Source organism: Cricetulus griseus, chromosome 3 (assembly GCF_003668045.3).
Source record: "Cricetulus griseus strain 17A/GY chromosome 3, alternate assembly CriGri-PICRH-1.0, whole genome shotgun sequence".
Taxonomy (NCBI): domain Eukaryota; kingdom Metazoa; phylum Chordata; class Mammalia; order Rodentia; family Cricetidae; genus Cricetulus; species Cricetulus griseus.
In genome coordinates this window covers 126,343,246-126,368,232 of record NC_048596.1, presented here as the reverse complement: position 1 = coordinate 126,368,232, position 24,987 = coordinate 126,343,246, and the positions used below count along the sequence as shown (strand labels likewise).

The 24,987-nt window shown below is 40.8% G+C and overlaps 1 long non-coding RNA gene across 1 annotated transcript; it reads left to right on the top strand.

The window, feature by feature from the left end:
- Nucleotides 1-24,171, top strand: LOC107978895. The gene is made up of 4 exons (XR_004768877.1): nt 1-189; nt 19,869-20,095; nt 21,770-21,959; nt 24,005-24,171. It is a non-coding gene; the product is annotated as an uncharacterized LOC107978895 (long non-coding RNA).
- The last annotated feature ends 816 nt before the right edge of the window (nt 24,172-24,987 follow it).

Here is a 24,987-nt window from a genome sequence, read left to right as displayed (position 1 = left end):
ATGGCCCTTGAGGGGAAAAATAATGAATGCAGGAAGCAAGACTAAAAACGTGTACAATTACATGATTTAAAAGATTTTGCAAGAAAACCCACCATGGTATCAAGCCGATTATCAGAAGACCAGCAAGTACAACGCTTTCCCGGGAACGTTTTGGTAATAGGACTTTCAAACTAGCAACTTGAGTCAAAGGTAAGAGTTCAAGACCTCAGTGTGCTGAAGCCCTTGTGTGTCGCTGTGTGGTCTGTTGCATTTCCCTGCCACCATTGCCAGCAAGTGGTTACCAAGATTTCATCATGGAAGATCAGGTTTGAGTCAGCCACAGACATGGGCACTTGTCTGCAGCCAGGCCTTCAGTATGCATCCCTAAACCTGAGAGTATCCAGGCTCCAAAAATCTATTCAAAAGTATGATGGGAACAAAAGAAAATGAGTGTGTAAGCTTTGATGCCTACAGGCTTCAAGTGTTCAGACTGGACAAAAAGTCAGAGTTGAGCCATGCATGGTAATAAAAACTTCTCTTGAATCATCGGTACTGGAACGCAGGCCTACCACACATTATCTGGCTCTAAGATATGGATTCTAATTTCTATGGCTTTCCCCAAGTTGGAGAGCCTTTTGAGTGACTTGGATATGGACTCACTAGCTTTTTCTTCATCCTGGCATATGCCACCCCTGTAAGAGAAAACTGATGGAGGTGTGTCTCCTGGTGAACTTAAACCATTGTTTCCAAATTACTATTTCCCTAGAAACCAGTCCTTGTTTTGGTGTGTGTGTGGGGCCGATAACTAAAGATAAGCAAATAGTAACTCTATTTTGGAGGGAAATGTAAAGATAACATGAAAGACATTTCCATGTGATGATGACACATGAGAAACTTGAAAGTTTGTTATGTCTTTCTATGTTTGTGCATGACTATATGTCCCTTGGAGTCCAAACTTTTCCAGAGGGCACACAGTTCCACAGGCTTTCAGGACCAAGAATGCCTATGATGGAGAGATGGAAAGAAAAAGGAGAGAGGTGGGGGAGAAAAAGAAAAATATATATAGAAGACAGATTCTAGGTATCTCACTACACATGGGCAGTGGCTGTACTTGCCTTAGCTTTTTTTGTATATCCCACCCTATATTTCCCGTTCGCTGACTCAAATCCCAATATAAACCTTCTGCAGTGGGCTGTCCTGCAAGCTTTAAGTTTGAGAAGTTCTCTCAATGGATTCTTCTGATGTCCTTCATCCAGACAGGGACATTTCAGGGGCTCACTCTGAAGACCTCATTCCTAACCTATGCTCTTTTCATTGAGCCTGGGCAAGCAAGTCACCTTCCTCACTTGTTCTATTTGCAAAATGAGCAAGATGAACATATCTAAACAATGTCTCTTTCTTGTTGTCTACGTTCCGATGGTAACCTGCACCACAAGTAATCATGGGAAACAACATAGAGGGGTTTAGAAAACAGGCCATGGAAAGGTGTAATCTCAGGAAGGTATTCTGGGGCTGCATTGAGTCAAGGCGGTAAGCCTAACGTACCTAAATGTCCAAGCATTTCCTCCAGTTTATATTTAGGATGGTGTCAAGGAATTGGAATGGATATATCCTTTAAAGTTTTCTTAGCTCTACTTGAGGACACATAGTTTTAAAACCGCACCATTAAAAAACTTTTTTATTCCAGGCAAGAACTTTGGCATGTGGATGTCCCTGTGGGATTCTACCATTTGCCTGGTGTCTTTCCTCTGAATCAGAGTTTAAAAATTGTTTTAAATAAACATTTGTGTTCCAGCTTGCTGGAGATCTTATTTTCTGACAAAACTCTATTTCTCTTTGCATGATATAAAACTTTTATTTTTAGGTCAAATGGATGTTCCAATCCATCCTTTGAACACTGATAGAGGCTTTGGACACTCACTGTGACTTTGGTCTGTTTTGTTGGGAGTAGTGCTGAGCTGGCAATGCCTTCCCTTGTCTCTCACTCTGTTTCTTCAGCTAGACTATTGTCATAGATAAAAGGAAAAGATGCTGTTTTGGATGCAAAGACTGAAGAATTCCCTCTGTGCAAAGACACCAAGTAGAACCAATGTATATCATTGAAAACCCAAGGGTTGGCTTGGCTCTTGCCTTCAGTCTTTAGAAGAAGAGACTCCTAGGGACAGTCTGTGGTGACTTACGCTCCTTCATTGGAGATTCATGGGGCAAAGCCCAAATGAAGTAGGAAGTTAGCTGTTTCTGATCCTCTACTTTGCATTGCTCTATGACTCTACCTTCAATAATAATGAAATCAGTAAAAATTTTTGTTATGGCCACATTTAAATAGCCAGTGGCCTATCTCAAATCCAGTCACTAGCTCTGATTAGGAAAATGGACTACTTCTCTATCATGCTCCTTTTTAGATCCCATCTGTAATATTATCGTTATCTTTGTGGTCTGAACACAAACATTAGCCTTACCACTACATAGACTTCTTTTTTCCTCTGGCTTTCTATATGTTAGCAGTGATCAAAATCTGTGGAATTTCTTCTTCCTATGACCTGATTCTATGATTTCTATTTCTGGTGCCCTATTTACTGGAGATTCTCAGATTTTCAAGCCCAAACTATCGGAATAACAACCTGAGCTCTCCCCCCCCACACACATACACGCACATACGCATGTGCCATTCTTTTTTTGTATATGCTTAATATAATTCTCTGTTTCAGCACTCTTTGAGATGTGTTTCCGTTACTTATGCATCAGTCTTGCTTTTTCCGTCCAAGTCCTCTCATTTCTTTGTACATTTCAACTCACTGCCCTTAGCCAACCTACCTTGGTCTGTCTAAGCACCCACAGTCTTCCTTTGATACTATGTCCAGTAGTGGCAGTTACCATGTACTTTAGTTTTTCTGATTGAAGAAAGCATGAAACATTTAATATCGCCTTGTAGATGCTTTTAGAATTAAGATGCTGATAATAATTATCTTTGACTAAGAGTCATTCATGTCCTAGGAACTCTTCTGAAATATTGCTGGTGTTCATACATTTTGCAACTGGCTCTCTCAGTGGTCAGTGCTGAGGTTTCATTTTACTGAGTTATAGACAGATTTAGTGCAATAAGTTATGCCTTTTAATAAGACCCACAAAAGATTTTGAAGATCCAACAGGAGAGGTGACCACCATCCAGTGGGGGACATAGGTGTGAAAGGTCATAAAAGAAGAGTAGCAGGGTGGTCGTGTCACATGCCTTTAATCCCAGCACTCGGGAGGCAGAGGCAGGCAGATCTCTGTGAGTTCAAGTCCATCCTGATCTACAGAGCAGGACAGCCAGGACTACACAGAGAAACCCTCTCTCAAAAACCTAAAATGTACCAGGCCTTTTCTTTAGGTCTACCAACAAGCTCCCAAATCACGACACAGAGACTTATTAGTTTTGAATGCATGGCCTAACTTAGGCACATTTCTTGCTAGCTCTTTTAACTTAAATTAACCTGATTCTCTGTATCTACCTTTTGCCTCGGGAAATTTTTACATTTTCTTCCTTTCTGGGTCTCTCTCTGTCTGGTTGGCTGGCAGCTGCCTGGTTTCTGGCCCTGGGTGTGTCCCCCATCCTCTTCCCCTCATTCTTCTCTCATTCTTCTTTGCTCTCTAGATCCTATATTTCTCCTCTTATTTATTCTTCCTGTCTGCCAGCCCTGCCTATCCTTTCTCCTGCCCAGCTATTGGCTGTTCAGCTCTTTATTAGATCAATCGGGTGCCTTAGGCAGGCAAGGTGAAACACATCTTTACATAAACAAATGCCACATAAACAAAGTAACACACCTTTACACTGACTAATATTCTGCAGCATTAATAAATGTAAGGAGTTTTTGCCCAGTTAAATAATATTCTACAAGAAAAAGAAAAATAAGAAGGAAGAGAAGAGTGACTTCAGTATTTTCCCTGTGGTCAATAAGGGATGCTACACTTTTTGTTTCACATTATCCTGTTGTCTGAGTTCATGTTTCTGTCTTCAATCGGACACCAAGGTCTCTGAGGATGGATCTGCATTTGTTGTCCATCTCCATTGCCTTCAGCGTTTCATATAGTGGACTTGTTTATTTTAGAATTGCCTTTTGTGGCTGTGGGCAGAAAGGCTATGCTTCAGTGTTGTGGCTGCTTAGAGCATGTGGCATGTATATCCAACAGAAGCATACTCATAATACTTTCTGGCTGTAATTCTTTATGAACTACTTTTCTGCTTGTTCCTGTTCATTTATCCTAATCATGATGACTTTCTAACTGAATTTAGATTTGCAGTTAGGTGAGCTGATAGGATTTGCCAAAACTTCGACCAACCAAGTGGCTGTTATCTAAGTTTTCATTCTGGTGGTGTGGCTTTGATCTTGGGTCAGTTACTTTCTCACAGGGTTGTAAGGAATGCTAATCACAATTAAAAACATAAAGCAACCACAGCAAAGTCTGACACATTGAAATGCTGTGAGAATGTTAAACATGCCACTGTCATCGCCTCTCCTACCATCATCCTTTTACCATCCTCAATCATGACCGTAGGTCTCCAAATGCCATTGCCTATTAGTGACTAAAATGGTGATCATGTTCTTTTGTAAGACTTAGTGTCTATGTGTGTGTATCCATGTGTAAACGTGCAGTGTGTGTGTCCATGTGTATGTGCAAGTGCACAGAGCTGTGCATATGTAGAGGCTGAAGGAAAGTGTTGGATCCCTTAGACAAAGATTCCTTAGTTCCAAGCTGTTGGGAACTCCAGCTTGTTTTGTGGATACTTGTATCCAAACTCCTGTCCTCATGGCCACACAGCAAATCCTTATAACTGCTGAGCCATATGTCTAGCCCCATGGCCATAGTTCTTATAGTAACAGCCCTACAGTTGTGTAGGCTTGCTAGTGGATTTATAATAGCAAATTCAGTTAATCTTCCAGAGCAAACTAATGTACTTTATTAACACAGAAATGGGTGTCCTTGTTTCTCCTGGACCATATGTGCATTCTACAGTGTTTTCCTCTCACAAAAAGTATGTGTGGTTCTTGTATAAGCCCCCCTTTCTGTTCAGCGTCTTCCTCTGCACAGCACACTTGAATCAAGAGTGGCTTCCACCCACATGCCACTCAAATTCATGTTAAAATTAGTACCAATGGACACCCCTGACATGCTTATGCTAAAGTTTAATTTGTTGAAGATCAGGAACATCTTCACAAATCCTTCTGCTCTTTAAAATTAATCAATGTTAGAGTTAATAATTCATTGACTTAAGTTACTAAGTTATAGCACTGCATGGTTTTTAAAATTATACTTTTCTTTTTTTAATGAGAATTATTATTTTACCTATTACGTGTGTGTGTGTGTGTGTGTGTGTGTGTGTGTGTGTGTGTGTGTGTGTGTGTGTATGGAGGTCAGAAGACACTTTTGTGGAATCAATTCTCTCCTTTTTACCATGGGTTCCAGGGACCAAGCTAAGTTCATAATTTTACTGCAGGAGAGAACTTTGGGTCTGAAGTTCCACTTTTCTATAGCTTACGTTCTTTTTGTAAAAGTTATTGTCTATAATATCAAGAATTTAAAAAGCCATTTTTTGGTAAAACAGATTTCTGGATTGATGACAAAGGTTTTCTTAGTTTTATGTTGGATCAGTCTTAATGCTTCACACACCACAAGGTTACTCGGGATTACATGTAGTATAAATAAGCAAGTGATACACTTATAGAAATGGTAGCTACATTTTCAATTTAATGAAAAGGTAAAATTTTTGTGTCCAGATGGTATAGCTAAGTAGTAGTGTGCTTGGCTACCATGGGTGAGGCCCTAGATTGTATCTCCAACCCCAGGAAAGAAAAGAAAAAGAAAAATAGCACAGCTTCCCTTGTGTTTCTAGAGATTTTACATGACCGAGTGTCAAGCTACAGTTTCAATGATACTAAACATACTTCAAAAGACATCAAAGATGTAAAATAACAATCAGTGTAGGGGAGGACATGGGTTTTCTAAGACTATCACTTACTATAATTTTATTTTAACCCATAAATAAAGAAAAGCAGTACAATTTCAGAATACTTCATAATAATTAGTTACATGGTATGTTTTAACATACCATCCTTCCTTTTTTCATGTTGCTACTGGGTAAAACTCAAAGGTCTCTGGACTAGGGAATCATCCCATCAGGACATTCTGAGCCTTTAGAGTTTCTCTGACACCAAGGAATGTCCAGATGATTTTGATGTAAATTTCTAATTATATCCTTAAGTGGTGATTGTTTTGGTAAGTAATAGTTACTACCAAGGTATTTACCATTTAACTGATATACATGGATTGACTGATGTTTTATTTCAATCAATATGTGATCAAGGGAAACCACAGAGATATCTATGGAAGTGGAGTTTCAGCGTCTCACACAACAGAGTCTCAAAAGGACATTAACTCAGCAGAAGTTTTGAAGAGAGATAAGAGTAACAACACTAAAATTTATTTCTGATTTGGGTTGCTTTGTATATAATGTTGTGTTGACTTAAAAGAATGACCAGTATTCATTACAAAGTGTTAGAATTTGGGAAAAGCATGCAAAGATTGTTTATGTGTAATATAATTATGCAAAGCAACCTTGGTTACCCTCTGTTGTGATCTGTAAATAGTATGTAGGGCCAACATGAATACTGTCTGCAGGGGCATTGACCAATGGGAAACACCTCTACTGGTGAACATATGTATGAACCACACTCTGATGGATATCATTTGTTATTCATATACACTCCACATGCATTTCTTGTTTTCAAGATTTTATTTATTATGTATACAAAATTCTACTTCCATGTATATCTGCACACCAGAAGAGGGCACCTGATCTCTTAACGGATGCTTGTGAGCCACCATGTGGTTGTTGGGAATTGAACTCAGGACCTCTGGAAGAGCAGTTGGTGCTCTTAACCTCTGAGCCATCTCTCTGGCCCGCATTTCTATATATAATGTATGTATACATTTAATAGCAATAATAGCATGTGTACACATGTTATTATTTGTCAAATCTTACAAATCTATGCACCTTTGGATGCAATAACTGTAATTGTGATATTGAGACTATATCAACTATTATTTCCAATTAATCTGGCTGGTGGAAAGCTGTGTTTTTAAACTATTTAACCTACACATTTGAAGCACCTGTTTATTACCAACTGTTCAAGGGATACACCCTTCTTAGTCAAAAATTAGCATAAGGAGCAACTTTTGTTGGATGTTATCTTTTTATTACCAACAGGGTTACAGGACAGACTTTTAAACTGTCTGCATGGTTTTTAAAACTATTTATTTGCACTTCTCACTAGCTAGTGAATTTTGAACACCATTTCCAAGCAATGAGCCCTTCTTAGTATTTTATTCTATTAAAATGCTGTTTAGCTGCACAACTTCCTTCTTGGAAAGCAGATTGAGCATATATACCATGAACTTGACAAACTTTTCATTAAGAATTGACAATGTGTTCCAGAGACCTCATGGCTGTGTCTGAAGTAACAGTAGCTCTCTCCCTGAACTGCCCTGAGGAGGTAAGTTCACCTTGAAGCTCTCATAGCAAGACATTCTCCCACAAGCAAAACACCGATAAGCTATACATACACAACCCAAGTTCTGGAGTATTTTTGAGACACGAGGAGAGAAGAAAGGTCTCTACCAGCCTCATTCTTGGGATAAAAGGTTCATTTACACATATGTGGGCTGAAGCAAAGAGTGGCCTCTTTGGCCTAAGGATAATCTGTGTATTAACCTTATAATGAAGTAAGATTTATCTACACTGTTTATGAGAAAAATGTAGTTACCTGTGCAGTCATTGGAATGACAAAGCCTGCTCAGGAACCAAGTGAAAATTAGGATTTGGTACAAAAGATCCTCCATCAGCTGTGGGGGCACCTTCGCCTCACATTTTCTGTAAAGCTTATGTCAGAGGAGACCACACTTCTACATTTATCCACACCCCAAAATGTCCTGTAACGGGAGGTTTCACTCCATCAGAGAAGAGCGATTTCTCTGCTCATTTGTGTTTGAAACATGAAAACAACATAACAGCTGCGTGCTGGGTTGAATAAAGAAGATACACATGCATTTAAATCACTTATATCTTACTTTTTTATGATGCAATTGTGAATTATGTTCCTTTTGCATCTGTAATTAGAGGGCAGAACAGATGGCGAAGGCTTCGTTTAAAGTGATGTGTCCATTAAAATAACCTATGCTGCCAAATGATTGTTCTCTGTAACAGGGTATTCATTCTCCATGGCAGGCACTTTGCTGCCCTGAAATATGTTGCAAAGGCCCCTGGACTATACATGGCGCTTATTATTTTTAAGGGCTTTTCAATAAAAGGGTTCAGTGTCGCACAGCTAGCTCTGTACCTCATTCATCTTCCGAGCATATGTTTTACTATATTGTTCTAATTAAAAAGTGACCTTGTATATAATGATCAGAACTCAATACTGAAAATGATTCATATAGGCGCTGGGGATATGGGAAGCCTGTCTCAGCCATATTAAACTGGGCAGTGAGATAGGATTGGGGCCAGGGGCTCTGGGGGAGAAATTTTTTCCCAAGATCATAACTGCAAAGAGTTCAGAAGATTTAGTTCATCTCTGGGACACATTATCTTCTTATTGCATGTTACTTCCAGGAGGTTTTCGAGAAAAACAAAAACAAAAGCAACAAATACAAAAGGGCAAAAGTTCATCGTAAAGTTTGTTGGAAGCAGAGCTTCAAACTTAGCTATTTTCAATTTGGCCAAAGCACATTAACTTCTGTGTTGTTCAGAGCCATTAATGATCCATTTTGTTTTTGCTTTGCTCAGTCAAGATATCCCAGACTGTTGTCGTTTTATCATATGAGATCCTGTCTGCTATAATCATAAATATCACTCAGCTTCCATTTTAATCACTTCTGAGGACAAAGAACTTGCAAACATTTCACGGATTCCCAGAACTCCGCAAAAATAATTATGGAGATCCTGAGAGTGGCCTCATTCCCTGGGCTTTCTGAAGTACTTAATCCAACTACAGAAACCCAGAGGAGAAATCATAGATGAGGTTTTGTGCAATTTGGGGGGAACGAGTTTTAAGCCCAAAGTGATGAAACGTAAAATCAGAGATCTTCAAATTCCATAAGCACAGTTAAAATATCAACACCCGAGGAGAGAAGAACATGAAACTAAAAAGGAAAAGAATATTTCCTCACCTTTACTTGAGGAATGTCTTTCATAAGCTATCCTCAATATCTGGGGAATTCCAGAAGGCTCAGTATCAGCAATAGGGATGCAAGGGCCACAATGATTCGTGTACAGGTAGGAATACCAGTGACTGATCAAAACAATAACTGTGCACGATTTTTTTTTTTGTGGCCAAATTATTTTAATACAACTAACAGAGTCTTTTCAGTGAAGCTATCCCTGCTTACATTTAGTGAGCAGCTGCTCGGGGAACTTTGTAATAGAGGGAATGTGTATTGAAAGGAATATCCCCCAAGAGCATGTGCATCCAAACACTCGGGTACATTTCATCTATTCATTCCTCTTTTACAAATCAGTCTTATGAGTCAAATAGAAGCACTGATTAAACGCTGTATACCAGGGTATTGCAAAACCTTGAAAAGATAGCAATACTCGGATGATCGAGTGTCAAATTCCAATAGCATTGCACATTGCCATAATAGTTCAGCCTTATTATTATCATTTAGGCCCTGTTTGCCTACAAGCAAGAAATCTTCTGTTGGGGTGAGATACAAATTTTCTTTCCAAAATTGCTTCTGAAAAATTTATTTCTGGCCAACTGAATTCTCTGTCTTCAACATCCTTTTGGTTAATCAATGAGAAATTCCCATACTTTGGCAGGTTTTCTGCACCAGCCTTTTTGTGAGTAGTTAATGATCTGTAAACAACCGTTTAAAAGCACCGGGGGAGTTTACCATTTAGAAGAATTCTATAGGGAACTCTACTGGAAAAAAAAAAAAAGAAGAAAAGTCTTTGGTTAACACAGATATTCACCCTGGAACATTTTTTTTTTTTATTTCCCATTAATTTTACTGTAAAGTTACTATGGTAGAGCTACTAGTCTCCAAAAGAGGACTTTTATTTCTGAAGGAAAAAGTTGTTTGTTTCCATCACAACTGTTCCTTCATTTTCTACAACATGATTGATTTTGTTCTGGTGTGTGTGTGTGTGTGTGTGTGTGTGTGTGTGAGAGAGAGGGATTCCGAATGTCACAGGCTTAGTTGGTCTTCAGGTTTCTTTGTCATTTTGCATGGAATTCCATCTTCTTCTGGTCTTTTCACAGGCTTCATAGGCCTAGCATGGAGCTTGTGGGTAAAGTACAAGTGTAGCTGAGTTAAGCCTTCTTGCCTAGGCCTTGCATATTCTGGGGAAGAAACTAGAAACCTTGTGGCTCTGTACTCTTTTGGAGATTCAGTCCTCCCTGATGTTTGAGAGTTCGGAAGAAGGAAATGGGGTCCCATGCTGAGACCTCCTGCCTCAACTCATACTTAATTTCCCAGTGTCCTGGGATGTCCTAAAGAGGAGTTAAGCTCACGAATAACCCCAGTTCCTAGAAAAGCCACAAGGATAGGAAGGTGGCTAAACTTGAGATGCTTTAAGTTTTGTGTGAGGAAATGGAGCATTTATTCTATTATGAAATTTCATTGCTCTCTGTCAATTCCATCCCAAGCTGGTAGCTTTTTCAGACCACGGGAAGCCCGGTTTATCCTTCCATCTGCATAGCTTACTCTCGACACTGGGCAAGACTCCAGTGTTCTTGCTTGTAAACACGAGTTTTGTACTCCTCTAATGGGCTATGTTTCAGTATCCGTCTACAACAGTGGTTTTCAACCTCCCTAATGCTGCGGCCCTTTAACACAGCTCCTCATGTCATGGTGACTCCCAGTCATAAAATTATTTTTTTTTGCCACTCTATTACTGGGATTCTGCTACTGTTATGAATCATAATGTAAATATCTGTGTTTTCTGATGGCCTTAGGTAAGCCCTGTGAAAAGACTGTTCCATCTCCAAAGGGGTCCTGACCCACAGGTTGCACAACCACTGGTCTAAGACTTTGGAATAGAATGTTTATTGCAAAGATCACTGCTCTTTTTCTTTATCAGCCTCTGGTCTGTCATCCTTGTCTACTTCACACAAGGCACTGGACAAAATTGAACGACACTTTACCTTTCCTTAAGATCTTAGAGTGTATACCTTCCAGACCCAATTGGGAATAAAGAGGCCAAGCTTTGGCATTCAAGATTCAGTCTTTCCCCAAAATGAAGTACTATTCCAGACATATTCTTCCTTGTTTTGAAATGGAACCAGGGCATGCAAGGCACACAGAGCTGATGCAGAATCAGGAGTAGCTGTGTATATGTTGAAATGGAATTGCCAAATCTACTGGGAGAAAACAGTTCTTCTCTGTTTCTATTTTATTTTTAAATTAGGAAAACCTCATTTTAAAATATCAGTATTTTATGTTTTAATTTTTGATCTCTGACCAAGCTATTTGTTAGTGTAGGAATAGCGTTTGGCTTCTTTTATGCTCTCAATCTTGATCATAGTTTTGATCATCCTCTTTCGCCAAGTGCATTCATCTTTCTGGGTGAAGACTTTCTGTTTCTGTCTTCTTAAAGGTTACATCTATAATAATTATGCTACCCTACCTTCAGTAGTCATTGCTCAATTATTCTAACTCCTACATTTGTGGTTTCCTGGTCCTGGTAGGGAGGGTTCCTGTTTCTGCCCAGGGAAAGATGTCTGCTTAAGGAATGCCTGTGGTTTATTTCCTCTGCTCCCTGAAAATTAAGAGGCCAGAGATCAGAGGAGAAAATGATCATTCAATGGCCAGGCACGGCATGGCTCGAACCATCTGTCAGCTCAGCATCTATGGCTTGTTCAAGGAGCTTCTTTACTTTATGCAGCTAGCAGTCCATTAAGGATAATTCGAGAAGCCTAGTAACTTTACTTATCTGGCCACCCAGGTGAGCTTTGCATATGAATCTGAGTGTGAAGGTGGGTGCACACACAACTCCTGAGATCCCAGGCATTGTTCATTTCAATTGTGAGTAAAGGGGATGACTGACATGTTTTCACAGGGGATGGGGTTTAGGTCTTGAAGGGACCTGTTGGGATAAACACATCCAAGATAATAGCATGGGGCAAGACAAAAGCAGAGTCATTGTGAAAATGCCTTGGACCTGAAACATTCTGATGGAGCTATGCATGAACAATGGACACAAACTGCCTAATGTGGTACATGCACACAGCAATAACCCTTAATGGTGACTGTAAAATGAAGCATTATGTTAGCCAGCAGAAAGGAAAATGCAAATTGATTCTCCTTTTGTTTAGGTGTAAGTGCTTATCAAGGTTAGTAGGTAGTCAAGGTCTGTGACACCAGAATAATTTGTTTTATTATAATACAGGAACAAGGAGAGTGCTTGGGGCTGTCTGGGTGACTCAGATGCCCAGATGAAATTCTACAGCTTTCACCATCTCCTTTCAACATATCTCACACCCTGCCTGATGGGGGATGTGGCTGCAGAACCAAAACCCTTTCAAGGATGAGATGGTATGGTTCTCCGTTGTTAACACAGTAATGCTTCATTCCTTCACAAGATTACAGAGTCAAAGCCTGAAATTTTAGCTTGTAGGGCTTTGCAGCTGCCTGTCAGAAAAAAGGGTTTCCAGAGGTTTTATTTCAGGAACCTGGACACTGGTAAGATATTCACAGTGCACTAGTCCTTGGGCCAGGGCTTCCTTGGTCAGCAGAGGTTAGGACATAGGTCCATGTGTTTGGCTGGGATATAAGCCTTCCTAGCTCTACCACTACTTTTCCATCTTCACTGGATGTAATATTTATGGGTCCCTGGATTTGAGATTGGCATCTCCATTAAAATAACAACTTAACTTATGGATGCTGTCACCTAGTGAAACCTATTGTTTCATAGTTGAGTTTTGTTTGTTTGTTTGCTTTTTTGCTTATGAAGCCTCTGTCACTTAGTAACCTATCATAAGGAAAATCCTAATAAGAACATGTTTTAAAATATTTTATAACAATTTTGGGTAAGACCTTCCTGTGTCTATCCAGGTGGTGGCTCATGAAGGAAGAAGACAGGAGTGTCATGAAACCATGCTGATAGGCAAAAAGTTTCATCTGATTGTGCTATTCTCAATAAGTAGCTTCTCTCTCATAGGAAGGCTAATTTTTTCCCAAGAGATTTTTTTTTATTAGTTCAAATTAGAAACAAGGCTGCTTCACATGTCAAGCCCTTCTCCCTCTCCCTCCCCTCCCCCAACCCCCCCATCAGATCTCCTACCTCATCACCCTTCTGCTCCCCATGGCAGCTCCCAAGAGTCTGTCATATCATCCTGGGCAGGGCCTAGGCCCTCCCCATGTGTCCAGGCTGAGAGAGCATCCCTCCATGTGGGATGGGCTCCCAGTGTCCCTTCTTATGCCAGGGATAAATACTGATCCAATACCAGGGTCCCCATAGAGTGCCAAGGCCTCCTCATTGAAATCCATGATCAGGGGTCTGGATCAGCCACAAGCTGGCCTCCCAGACAAGAAGCTAGCCACCAAAACACCAAACAATGAAATTAGAAAGTGGGGTGCATAACTAAATAGAGAATTCTCAACATTGAATCTAAAATGGCTAAAAGACACTTAAGAAAGTGCTGAAAATCCTTAACCATCAGGGAAATGCAACTCAAAACAACTCTGAGATACCATCTTACACAACCAGAATGGCTAAAAAAAAAAAAAAAACACCAATGAGAGTCTATGCTGGAGAGGATGTGGAGTAAAAGGAACACTCCTCCATTGCTGGTGGGAGTGCAAACTTGTAAGACCACTTTGGAAATCAGTATGGCAGCTTCTCAGGAAAATGGGAATCAGTTTACCACAAGATCCAGCAATTCCTTTTTTGGGCATATACCCAAAGAATGAACATTCATACAGCAAGGATATATGTTCAACTATGTTCATAGCAGCTTTGTTTGAAATAGCCAGAACCTGGAAGCAACCTAGATGCCCCTTAACTGAAGAATGGATAGAGAAAATGTGGTACATTCACACAATGGAGTACTACTCAGTGGAAAAAAGCAATAGAATCTTGAAATTTGCAGGCAAATAGATGGAACTAGAAGAAACCATCCTGAGTGAGGTAACCCAGTCACGAAAAGACAAACATGGTATGTTCTCACTCATATATGAATTTTAGACATAGAGCAAAGGATTGCCAGTCTACAATCCTCATCACCAAAGGAACTAGGAAACAAGAAGTACTCTAAGAGAAAAATGCAGGGACCACAGAAAAGGGGAAGGGGCAGGATCTCCTGAGCTAATTGGGAACCTGAGGGTAGGTGACAGGGAGCTGCTAGAATGAGTCGGGGAGAAGAGGAGGGGAGAGGAGGAAATGGAGGAGCAGAAATGTTGAGTTGGGGGAAGAATAGAGGAGAGCAAGATGAGAGATACAATAACAGAGGGAGCCATAGGTTTGAGGAGAGAGATCTAGCACTAGGGAGATTTCCAGAGATCTTCAAGGATGACACCAACTGACAATCTGGACAATGGTGGAGAGGCTATCCTAAATGCCCTTCCCCTATAATGAGACTGATGACTGCTTTATATGCCTTATATCCTTGAGCCCTCATCCAGTGGCTGATGGAAGCAGAGGCAGACACCCACAGATATACACTGAACTGAACTCTGGAGCCCAGTTGCAGAGAGGGGGGAGTGAAGAGCAAAGAGGTCGGGACCAGGCTGGTGAAACCCACAGGAACAGCTGACCCGAACAAGGGAAGGCTAATTTTTAGAGACACTGGTGATGATCAGAATAGCTGCTCAGAATTTTCCATCCCTCCCTTCATCTTTCACTCCCTTTCTTTCTTCTGTCCCTCCCTTTCCCATCCCCCACCTACCTACTTTCCACTCCCCCTCTCCTTCCTCCCTTCCTTCTTTTCTTTTTCCCCTTCCCTTCTTTTTTCTTCCTGTCTTTCTTATGTTCTTAGCCTCTGAGCCATCTCTCAGCCCAATTCTCTAGTTATAAAATGCGTTCTTATTAGGATTTTTCTTACAATAGGTTACTAAGTGATAGAGTCTTAACAAGCAAACAAGCAAGCAAGCAAGCAAGCAAACAAAACCCATCTTAGCCTTTGGATTATATGGACCAGATCCAGAAAAACTGCTCAATTCAGCTGAGCAGATCAGAAGGGCAGGGCCACTGTGGAGAGACAGGTGAGACAATGTAGAATAGATTCACCTATGAAGATCACTGTCTGTCAACTCATGCCACTTGACTAGCATTTGTGTTCCTAGGTGGCAGTGCATGTATAGCTATGCAAGGCAAGTTCAACAGGTATGAAGGGTACCCAATGGGGAAGGTGATATTCCCAGTGAGGATTTCTGGTGTCTCTGTGTAGACACTGTGGTGGTCACCAATGCAAATGGAAGGCTCAACCCAAGTGTGAGGTTGGATATATCATACTGATTGGTGATGGCACCAACCTACTTAGTGTCTGTTATTTAGACGCTCTGTGGCACCAGTGACATGTTTGGATCTTGTTTCCAACCACATCTGATGTTTATGATCCACATATGAGGCAGATGGCTTTTTAGTACCTGAAAAACAAAACAAAACAAAACAACAAACCAAGGGCCAGTGAGAGCTATAGGAACGCACCCAGATTTGGGACTGTGGCAGAGGGTCTTCTGATGCAAAAGATGGGGGTGGGTTCTACTGGTATGAGCACAGTACAAGAAGTTAGAGACATTGTAGACTTCCTCCTCCTTCTGCTGCTTTTCATTATCACTAATTAAGTCCTTATGGATTATGGAAGCCTAGCAAAAGACAATTGTAAGGTCATCCTAAAATCTGGGAAACAAACTCTCCTGAAATAGGGACAGTATTTGTCTCCAAGGGCACTCTACTCCCTGAGTATGCCAACTGACCAGCCTTGGAATAGGCTGGTGCTCCCTGCATGGAATCCAAGTAGCTGTCTACTTTGGCCCCTCTTTGGGGTCACAAGTCTCTGCCATAGGAGAAGCAGAAAGAAAAGAAGAAGATCCAGTTCTCTCGTGTTTCTATGGCTCAGGTTGGTTCACACAAAGCACCAGAGACCAGAGACCAGCTCAATAAAGAGAGAAGAAACACACACACAGACACACACACACACACAAACATACACACACGCACACTTGAATGACAAAAAGCATCTCTTCACGTTAGTTACTATTCTGAGGATTGTACAAGTACAACACTCCCAAACATACATACAAGATGCAATTCTTCCTTTCAGAACTTAAGACCAAAATATTGAATTGATGGTTGCTAGTCTCTTGTACTATTACTCTGAAAATAAATAGAACATTTCCCTTGGGAAGCTGTCATTATCTATCAGGGAGAAAAAATCACCAAGAAGATTTATAGTAATTCAGAATAATAAAATATAAAAATAAAATGAACTATATTAGTGGGTTCTTTGATTTGCAGGCAGTAGAAAATAACTTGAGCTAGTTTAGCCAAAAAAGAAAAAAAAAAAGCTATTCACTGGAAAGATGTTGACACTGTGCTGGAGAGATTGAGTCATATGGCTTCAGAGAGTATGGAAATGTGAGTCCTGGGACCTCAAAGAACATTTGGTTCTGTGCTTTTCCTTTTGAGATACAGCAGAACTTTCTGCTAAAGTGAAGAAGTCCAGGCAAGAAGGCTCTGACTGGCCTGAAAATCGTGCCTAAGGGAATGCACTGCAAAAGTCACACATGGCCACTGGATAGCCTTCTTTGTGTGACTATTGATGAGGAATAAATGCATTTTTATTGACTTGATAAGCTTCCTCCTTCCAGTCAGAAGTAATCAAATGGGATCTTACTCAAGTGATGGACAAGCTATAGATCATCTGGGACAGGGCATATCTAGGAAGACATGGATAACAAGTTGAATCAGCCTGAAATAGTTTATAATCTTTCACAAGGGATTGATTTAACAGTTTCTTAAAACCCCAGAGTATCTGGTGTAGCTGCCCAAAGTTCCTACATAGCAATGATTTGCTGAAACTGAGGTTGGAATGATCCCCTTAAACTCATCACTCACTATCCAGCTTCCTAGAGACCTTTACAGTCAGATAATCCATAACTTTCCTGAGCCTCCCCTTCCCAACTCCCATGTCAGTCTTAATACTTACTTGACCTCTGGCTCATATTCTTAGTCTGAAATGTTCTGGAGATCAGTCCTGGGCTTATGTATCTTTGCATCTTGTATTAGTCAGGATTTTCTAGAGGAACAGAACTGATGAGGAAAAAAAAAAAAAAACCACATTTGCACACACACACAGATTCACACAAAAGAATTTATCAAGCCAGCTTAAATCTAGAACAACAGAATCCCACATGAAAACCAAGAACCTGATAGTTTCTCAGCTACAAGGGTGTGTGCTACAGCAGTCCTAATACGGTGCCGGAAGCCCAGAGAGTTCCCGGAGAGCCACTGGTCCCTAGTCTACAATGAAAGTTTGAAAATGCTGGTTATGAAATCAGAGAAGGAGCTATGATCACCATCATTATCATCACCACCACCACCACCATCACCACCAGCAGCAGAAACAACAGAGTAAATCAACTCAACAGCAAGAGGGAAAGCCAAGTGATGAAAAGGCAAGATGACTTCCCTCCTGACACACCCATTTTATCTGGACGGCTACCATGAGGTTCTGTCCCTAATTTGTATGTCTTCTCACATCGCTCAAGGTGGTTAAGACAGTTCTTCATCTCAGGCTACTTACTTATGTGGTTCTAATTTATGGCTGGCTGACATTTCTTGGCACACCTTGACCAAACTTGTAAATTCAAATGAACTTAGATAACTAGCAGTTTCCATAGAGGCTGTTCCTGATGAAGAAAGAAGCATGAGGTGGACAGACATCGCAAAATATCTTAATTACAACATAGAATAATGTACCTTCTCATTGCCCTTTCCCATTTAAGAGAACCCAATGCTGGTTGAATGGGAGTTTCACTGGGGTTGCATTAACAGAAATTAACAATTGACAGCAAAGTGCTGGAGATTGGACCATGATTACATAGGTTCACTTATTACCTTTGTTTCTCTCAACCTGCTTTTTTTTTTTTTTTTTTTTTTCTTACTTGTTAGTCAAGTTTCTGATTAACCCATGCAGGGCTCCAAGTAGACAATCAGTAACTTCTTGATTAACTTTTATCATGGGTTCAGAAGAGTAACAGTCTTGATGATAGCACCAACTCAAATGCCAAAGCATTCCTAGGTCTGCTTGCCAGATAATGCCCAATACAGTAGCTCTCTACCCCTGCCCTATTTACCGGAGAAGTAATGGAGGTGAACTTCTATACACACAGATATCTTCCCATAGTTTAGGCAACACCTGCCACATTCTCTGTCGCCATTTGCTGATGTCCTGCCTCTTGAACTACAATGCAGTCTCTTCCCTCTCCTTGGAAAACTCTTACTGACCATTTAGAACACTGAGGCAGGTTCAAATATCACCTCTCTCAGACCTGTCCATCCTGAGCTATCAAGTGCCTGTTTCCCAGCATCTGTATTTCCAGTCCTCAAAAACATATGCTCTGTAAGATGGAATTTCTTCTTTATGTTACTTATCTTGTCACCGCATGTTCCTCATATCCCAGTTAGTAAAATCCAATCACCAGCACCTGAATTCCATCTGATGAACTCATCTGAGAGAAAGGTAGGTGTGGCGTGTGCTTGTAATCTCAGCACTGGGGAGTATCCCTGGGGCTTGTGGGCCACAGCCTTCTTGGGAAGCTCTGGGATCAATAAGAGGCCCTGTCTTGAAAAAGAAGGTAGATGGCACCTGGGAAATGACAAGTGAGGTTGTCCTCTGGCCTCCACAACCACAAGAAAACGTGGGCCTCTGAGTGTACACATGTACACATGTATGCTCACACATAGGTATGCACACACACAGGACTTGAATAGATAGTGTAAATGTGAATGAAAACTTGAGAACTTCATAACACCTCTTCCTATTGATACCCAGAGTCTTGCAGCTGTCACTTCGCCCTTCCCCCAACAGCCTATAGGTACCAATGAGTGAGGTCTGTCGCTAACACTTGGCTTTTCTTCAGGTCTGAATGTAATGACAGACCATCCAGAAGCTTGGAATGAAACCAACACAGCAACAGTGTTATGTATACTTCAATCTCTATCAGTCTTGACAGGATTTTTAGATGGGGATTTCATATCAAAAGGATGAATATCCCCACACATTCCCTGAGTATCACAAACAAAAATAAAAACAAACACAAAAATACCTAACAACAACCAACATCCAAGAAAACCTGAGCATATTGTTGGTAACCAATGTAGGCCATCTCTCACTGTTCCCATGAATATTTACATAAGGTCACATGCTATTTGGGTCTGTGTAAATTGTAGGATTCATGCACAGTGTACACATTCTATATGTGTACATAATCTTTTGCACAGACCATACAAACATATATGCATACATTTAACAACCTTTCCTGGGACTGCACTGATAACACGCACAAAGGAAGTAAAAGGAGAGGAAGAAGTGTTTTAGTGTTCTGTAGGCAAGTATCATTTGATGTTGAAAAAGGCTCAGAATTCTGAAAGGTTCTTTCGAACTGTTTCCACTATTGCACAGGCTTGCTTTATTAAACCAGCCTATCAACAATCAAGACGAGCGTGACCATTTGCCTAATTTAGAACGGTAGAGGAACATGGATTGCTTTTGAACTTCTCTCAATATACAGGGGAAGAAGGGCCATCTGGTGGAATGAACCAAGTGTATAAATCCCTTTTGACTCATCGTCTTTGACAACAGGGTGGACGAGTAACTGGTTAACCGCAGAGTTCTCTCTGTTCACAGTAAGAAACATGCTTTGGCTCTGAGGACCCATCAGCTAATATTAACACGGGAAAGAGAAAGAACAGGTTGACAGGAAGCCCCAGCTCTCCCCTGATTCCATTCAGGAGATCATTAAGGAAGGAGTCTTGCTGTAAAGTACACCTTTTTTCCTCCGATGACAGTGACAACCAGGGCGACTTGAGTCAGGGGCCAACCAGCTCTCCTTTGACAAACAAACACCCACTCTGGTAAGTGCCCTTTAATGTGCATGGAGTCTTTGTCTACAGAAAGGGTGCACAGTTGGCCAGTGCAGAGCAGTAATGGGATAGCTCTGACACACCGATAAAGCTTCTCGGTTTACATTGGACTTGACTTTATCATTTACTGAAGGATATTATTAGTGTGGGCATGGTAGGCATTCTCTACCTCCTCGAACAAGAGCCAGGGAAATGTATACGAACAAAAGGTCTGCTGTGAAGAATCAGACCCTGTTTGTTCAGTGACTTTGGGATCCTAATCCTACTACTCAGCAGAGATAAGGCCTGAAGCTGAGGAAAAGAGCCCACCCAGCTTGGGGGATCCCAGGAAGAAGAGTGAAAGTCAGTCGTGTGAAAAATGGAAGTTCATCCAACGACGAGCATGTGTGTGGCTTTCCCTTGTTGCAAATTTGATATTATATATTATAAAAATAGATTTGCTCTTTGGGGCCAGATGGCATGCAATACTTCTGAAGTAAAATCCAGTCTTATGACAAAGGCCACTGCCAGCAAGGAACCACTTGGACAGGGCTTGTTCAGCGCTTGTGGTATCACATCAGCAAGTACTGCTTCCTTGAGTGCAAACACACACACACACACACACACACACACACACACACACACACACACACACACAGAGGAATCCTGAATGAAACCTTATGTGTTGGCCATCTTACTTAAAGAATCTTGGCATCCAGATGCACTTTTTTCAACTCTCACTTCTATAAGTTGTAATGAAGACAATAGTAATTATAATTAGTGCCACATATAAAAATGACTTGTAACTATAAAGACCATGAAAATGCACTTTACTTTTAAGAAGTAAAATGACCACTGGAATATTGTATAATTGAAGCGAATAGTCATATTCTAAAATCCCTGCTGTGCACAGAACTGTGTGACTTCATAGATAAAGTGACTAATCTCACAGAGATTCTGTACCCAAGAAGGTTAAAGTCTAGGAGGCAAAAATAATTTGGTCTTGAAAAGATAAAAATTTTATCATAGAATTCTGCCAAAACTTTCAGTTAGTAATTTATTTACAGACAAGGGCATATTGGGCTTCTCTGGGACCTTCAGCCCTCATGCCCCAGTCACATACTGATGTTGCAGTTAATTTAAGATATGCCACAAACCTTTCTAAATATATTAGAACTTTTATTTTATTGAACAATATTCTGCTTGGTAAACACTATTCCTAACTTTGACTGGCAAGATAGCTCAGTGGGTGTTTGCTGCCAAGCCTGGTGACATGGGTTCAGTTCCTGAGACTTCTATGGTAGAGAATACTGACTCCTGCAAGTTTGTCCCTGGTCTCCACATGCATGGGCACGGAGGCACACGGCACATGTGCATGCACACACATACACAAAGAGACACACACACAACAGAATAAAAACAATTAAAAAACTGGTTAAAAAAATCTTAATTTTATGGATATTAAGAAATTTGTTAGTCATTGCTTCCAGGCCTATTTTCTCTGCATTAAAAAAAAAACAACAAAAAAAAAACCAGAGTTTAATACTTGGAAGATGTTTATTTTATTGTTAACAACAAATACTTATTTTTAAGCAAAACATACAAATGTGGGTTTGCCATAAATCTGGACTATTTTATTTAATAACATTAATGTGATTTAAAAGTGCCACAACCTTTGCATTTTAGTTTCCCTCTACATAGCATGTGCCATAAATACCACATTTCAAAGATGAAGCAGAGGCACAAGGATTGAACAAGAATATTGATGAGACGAAGGCCTGCAACAAGGACCTTCAAACACAGTGGCTCCAAGAATACAGCTCACCTCCATGTTTCGCCTGCTGCCTTTAGAAACACTAAGTGGATGTTCCTGGAGGTGATAATGACAATTTTCATGGTTCTTTGTTAGTGTCATTTCCCCCCCTGATGGTGGATTCTATGAAGAAGGAAGTTGTTACAATACTGTGAAAAATCAGGTTTTGAAGCTGTAGGAATATCACATGGATCATGAGTGTGTGTGTGTGTGTGTGTGTGTGTGTGTGTGTGTGTGTGTGTGTGTGTGTTGCATACGAATGAGTACATGTGAGCATGTGAATATGTGTGACTGTGTATGTGTTTGTGCACACACATGGGTGTGTGTAAGAGTGTGTGTGTGTGACTGTGTGTGTATGAGTGAGTGCATGTGAGTGTATGAATTCATTCAATCAGGTGGAAGGAAGCTTCTGCTTGCAAGCCTCTAAAGCTGGCGTCAGGATCAGGGTTGCAGAACCTGGGCATGGTTTTCTGAACCAGTGTGAGCAGCCATCTATCAACCCAGGGTTTACAGGGTTTCTGAGAGGGCTTCCGTTTCCCCTGAGGCCATGGGACTTCTAGGCTCCATGTAATAGGTACAGATGGTGCTGTAGGTAAGTGTCAGATGGGGAACCAGCATGGGTCCTTGTCACCTCTTCTTCCCAAGAAGCCACTTGCCCAAGCTTCTCCCTGCCGCCAGCAGAGGATCAGGTGCCTGGCTGTCTGCCTTCTGTCTGGAGTTCTCTTTGACATTGCTGCTTATGCCCCCTGCCCTGGGGATTATGAGAAATCACAGGGAATAGAGGTCCTCCCAGGTGTACCACACTGAGATTCTGGCCCTCAATCCTGTTTACATCTCTATTCAACTTCAAGTGACACCTAAGACAATTGTCACACCCAAAACAGTGTAAAGGAAGGCAGTCAGTCACCTAGTATTCCCAGCACAGTGAGTGTTTGATGACTTTGAGGTGACACTGAGAAAAATGTCCAGTTGGAATTACAAACAGAATCTGAAATGTGGTCAAGCCTAGAGATGGGAAACAGTCTCAGGATAATTTCCAAGATATTTTTTATGTGGTTGTCATATCAAAAATATGAATTATGAATTAAGTTCATAAACTCTGCAGTATAGTAAATTTATCAAATCTAATTTTAAAAACTGTGGCATGTCTTGAATTTATCAAAGTACATCTTTTAGTATATGAAACAATTAGCTGGAATTTTATTGCAAATTATAATAGATTCCTAAATTATATTTATGCCTAGTGGACTAGGCTATGGGGTTCTGCACAGGGAATATACAAGTGATTACTTCTCTTTCTCTACCTGGGACGGTCCTGGATTGCCCCTATAGTCCCATCACAACTATTGCAGCCCTCAAAACATGTTTCAGTTCCAGTATTAAACTGTTTGTCCCAATTAGAGCTCTAATCTGCTCGCTGACTTCTTAGCTGTGCAATAGGCAAGAGGTCAGAGGACAAACCATAATGTCACTTCTCAGGCATCTTCCTCTTTTAGTGACTGGGTCTCTCAATGGCCTGGAACTTTACCCATAGGCTCTTTAACTCTGCAAACTCAAAAGAGCAACAACAACAACAACAAAAAAAAAACCAAAATAAAAACCCCCAAAACAAAAAACAAAATAAAAACCAAGCATCAAAGTCTCAGGCAGTTTGAAGAAATGAGTTTTGGGAATTGTAGTGGGTAACATAGACAGCAGCCCTGAAGCTGTGTGTGGCTGAAGAGCTGTTCCTGGGTTCTCTTAGGGATGGCACTGTCAACCTTATGTATTTTTAACTTAGTGTTTTATGTACTGAAGCCCCATATAGAATCTTGATCAAGGATGTGTGGAGATGTGTAGGTCCATAAGAGGGCAAAGTAAAACCTAGAATGTCATCTCTTAAGCTCCTGTCATTTTCTGTGTGAGACAGCTTTTCTTAATGGTCTCTAAATTTATTCACCAAGTAGGCTATGCTAGAGTTCGGGAATCCTCCTGTCTTTCCCTCCATCTCCATACCTCTGGATTTACAAGTGTCCTGATTTTCATGTTGCTTCTGAAAAAACCAAAAAACCAAAAAACAAAACAAACAAACAAACAAAACAAACTCCTTCCTTGTATCTTATGGCCAGGCTTTACTGACTGAGCCGTGTTCTCAGCCTCACCTTGAAGAATCTCAACTGGAGTTCTGACACTACCGTGAGGTGAGCACTAAGCACCTATCTACTATTGTTCCAGCTTTACCTTTGATGAAGAAAGATCTAAGAAAAGCCAGATTCTCAACCTGACCCCAATGGTAAGAGGCAGAACAGATGCAAACCCAGACTTGAACTCAAAGTAGTTTCCCACTGTCATGCACGAGGGAATGTTGGCCAATGCCCCATCATTCATTTGGTCAATGCTTCAAAAGCGCTAGTTCTTAGTGTTCTCTGTGACAGTTATCCTGCATGACCAGTGACAAACCTGTATTTTAGGCCCCTGTCAAAGCAGGCTTTCACCTAGCACCTGCTGTTACCTGGGAGCAGGTGTGCATGGCCGCATTTCTGTGCAGCTTTCTTTTATCTTTTGAGCTGTGTATAAATGAGATGGGTGCCTCGAGCCTCAGGCTTGCTAACGAGGGGCTGCCACACCATCCATTTCTTCTTTGAAGCACAGGGGCACTGCTTATGTCCTTAAGATCCAGTGTGACCCAGGGGACACAGGGAAGAAGGGTGGGGCTACCTCACATTTCCGAGAGTGACGCCCCCTCTCACCTCGGAGAAGTATTAAACTAGAAGCAGCATCTCCCAGGAGCTAACACAGGGATTTCTTCTCTACTCCTCACAAATTCTGGAAATAACTGAAATTCTCCACGATGAGAAGGAAATTTAATATTTAAAGGTAATTTGACCCGGACATGTATATACCATGAATATTGGATGAAACCTATAGCAAATGTATTTATAGAGCATTAATCAGAGGATATTTATTTCTCATTCATTTTTTGGTACTTTATTTCCTCAGCATGTATGAAGTGCCCTCTACGAATGCTTCACTCTGGAGATGTATGTAGGAATGTGGAGGCCATTTTTTCTTTTCTCACTGTAGCTGGCTGAGCTGCAGTTACCCCTAAAAG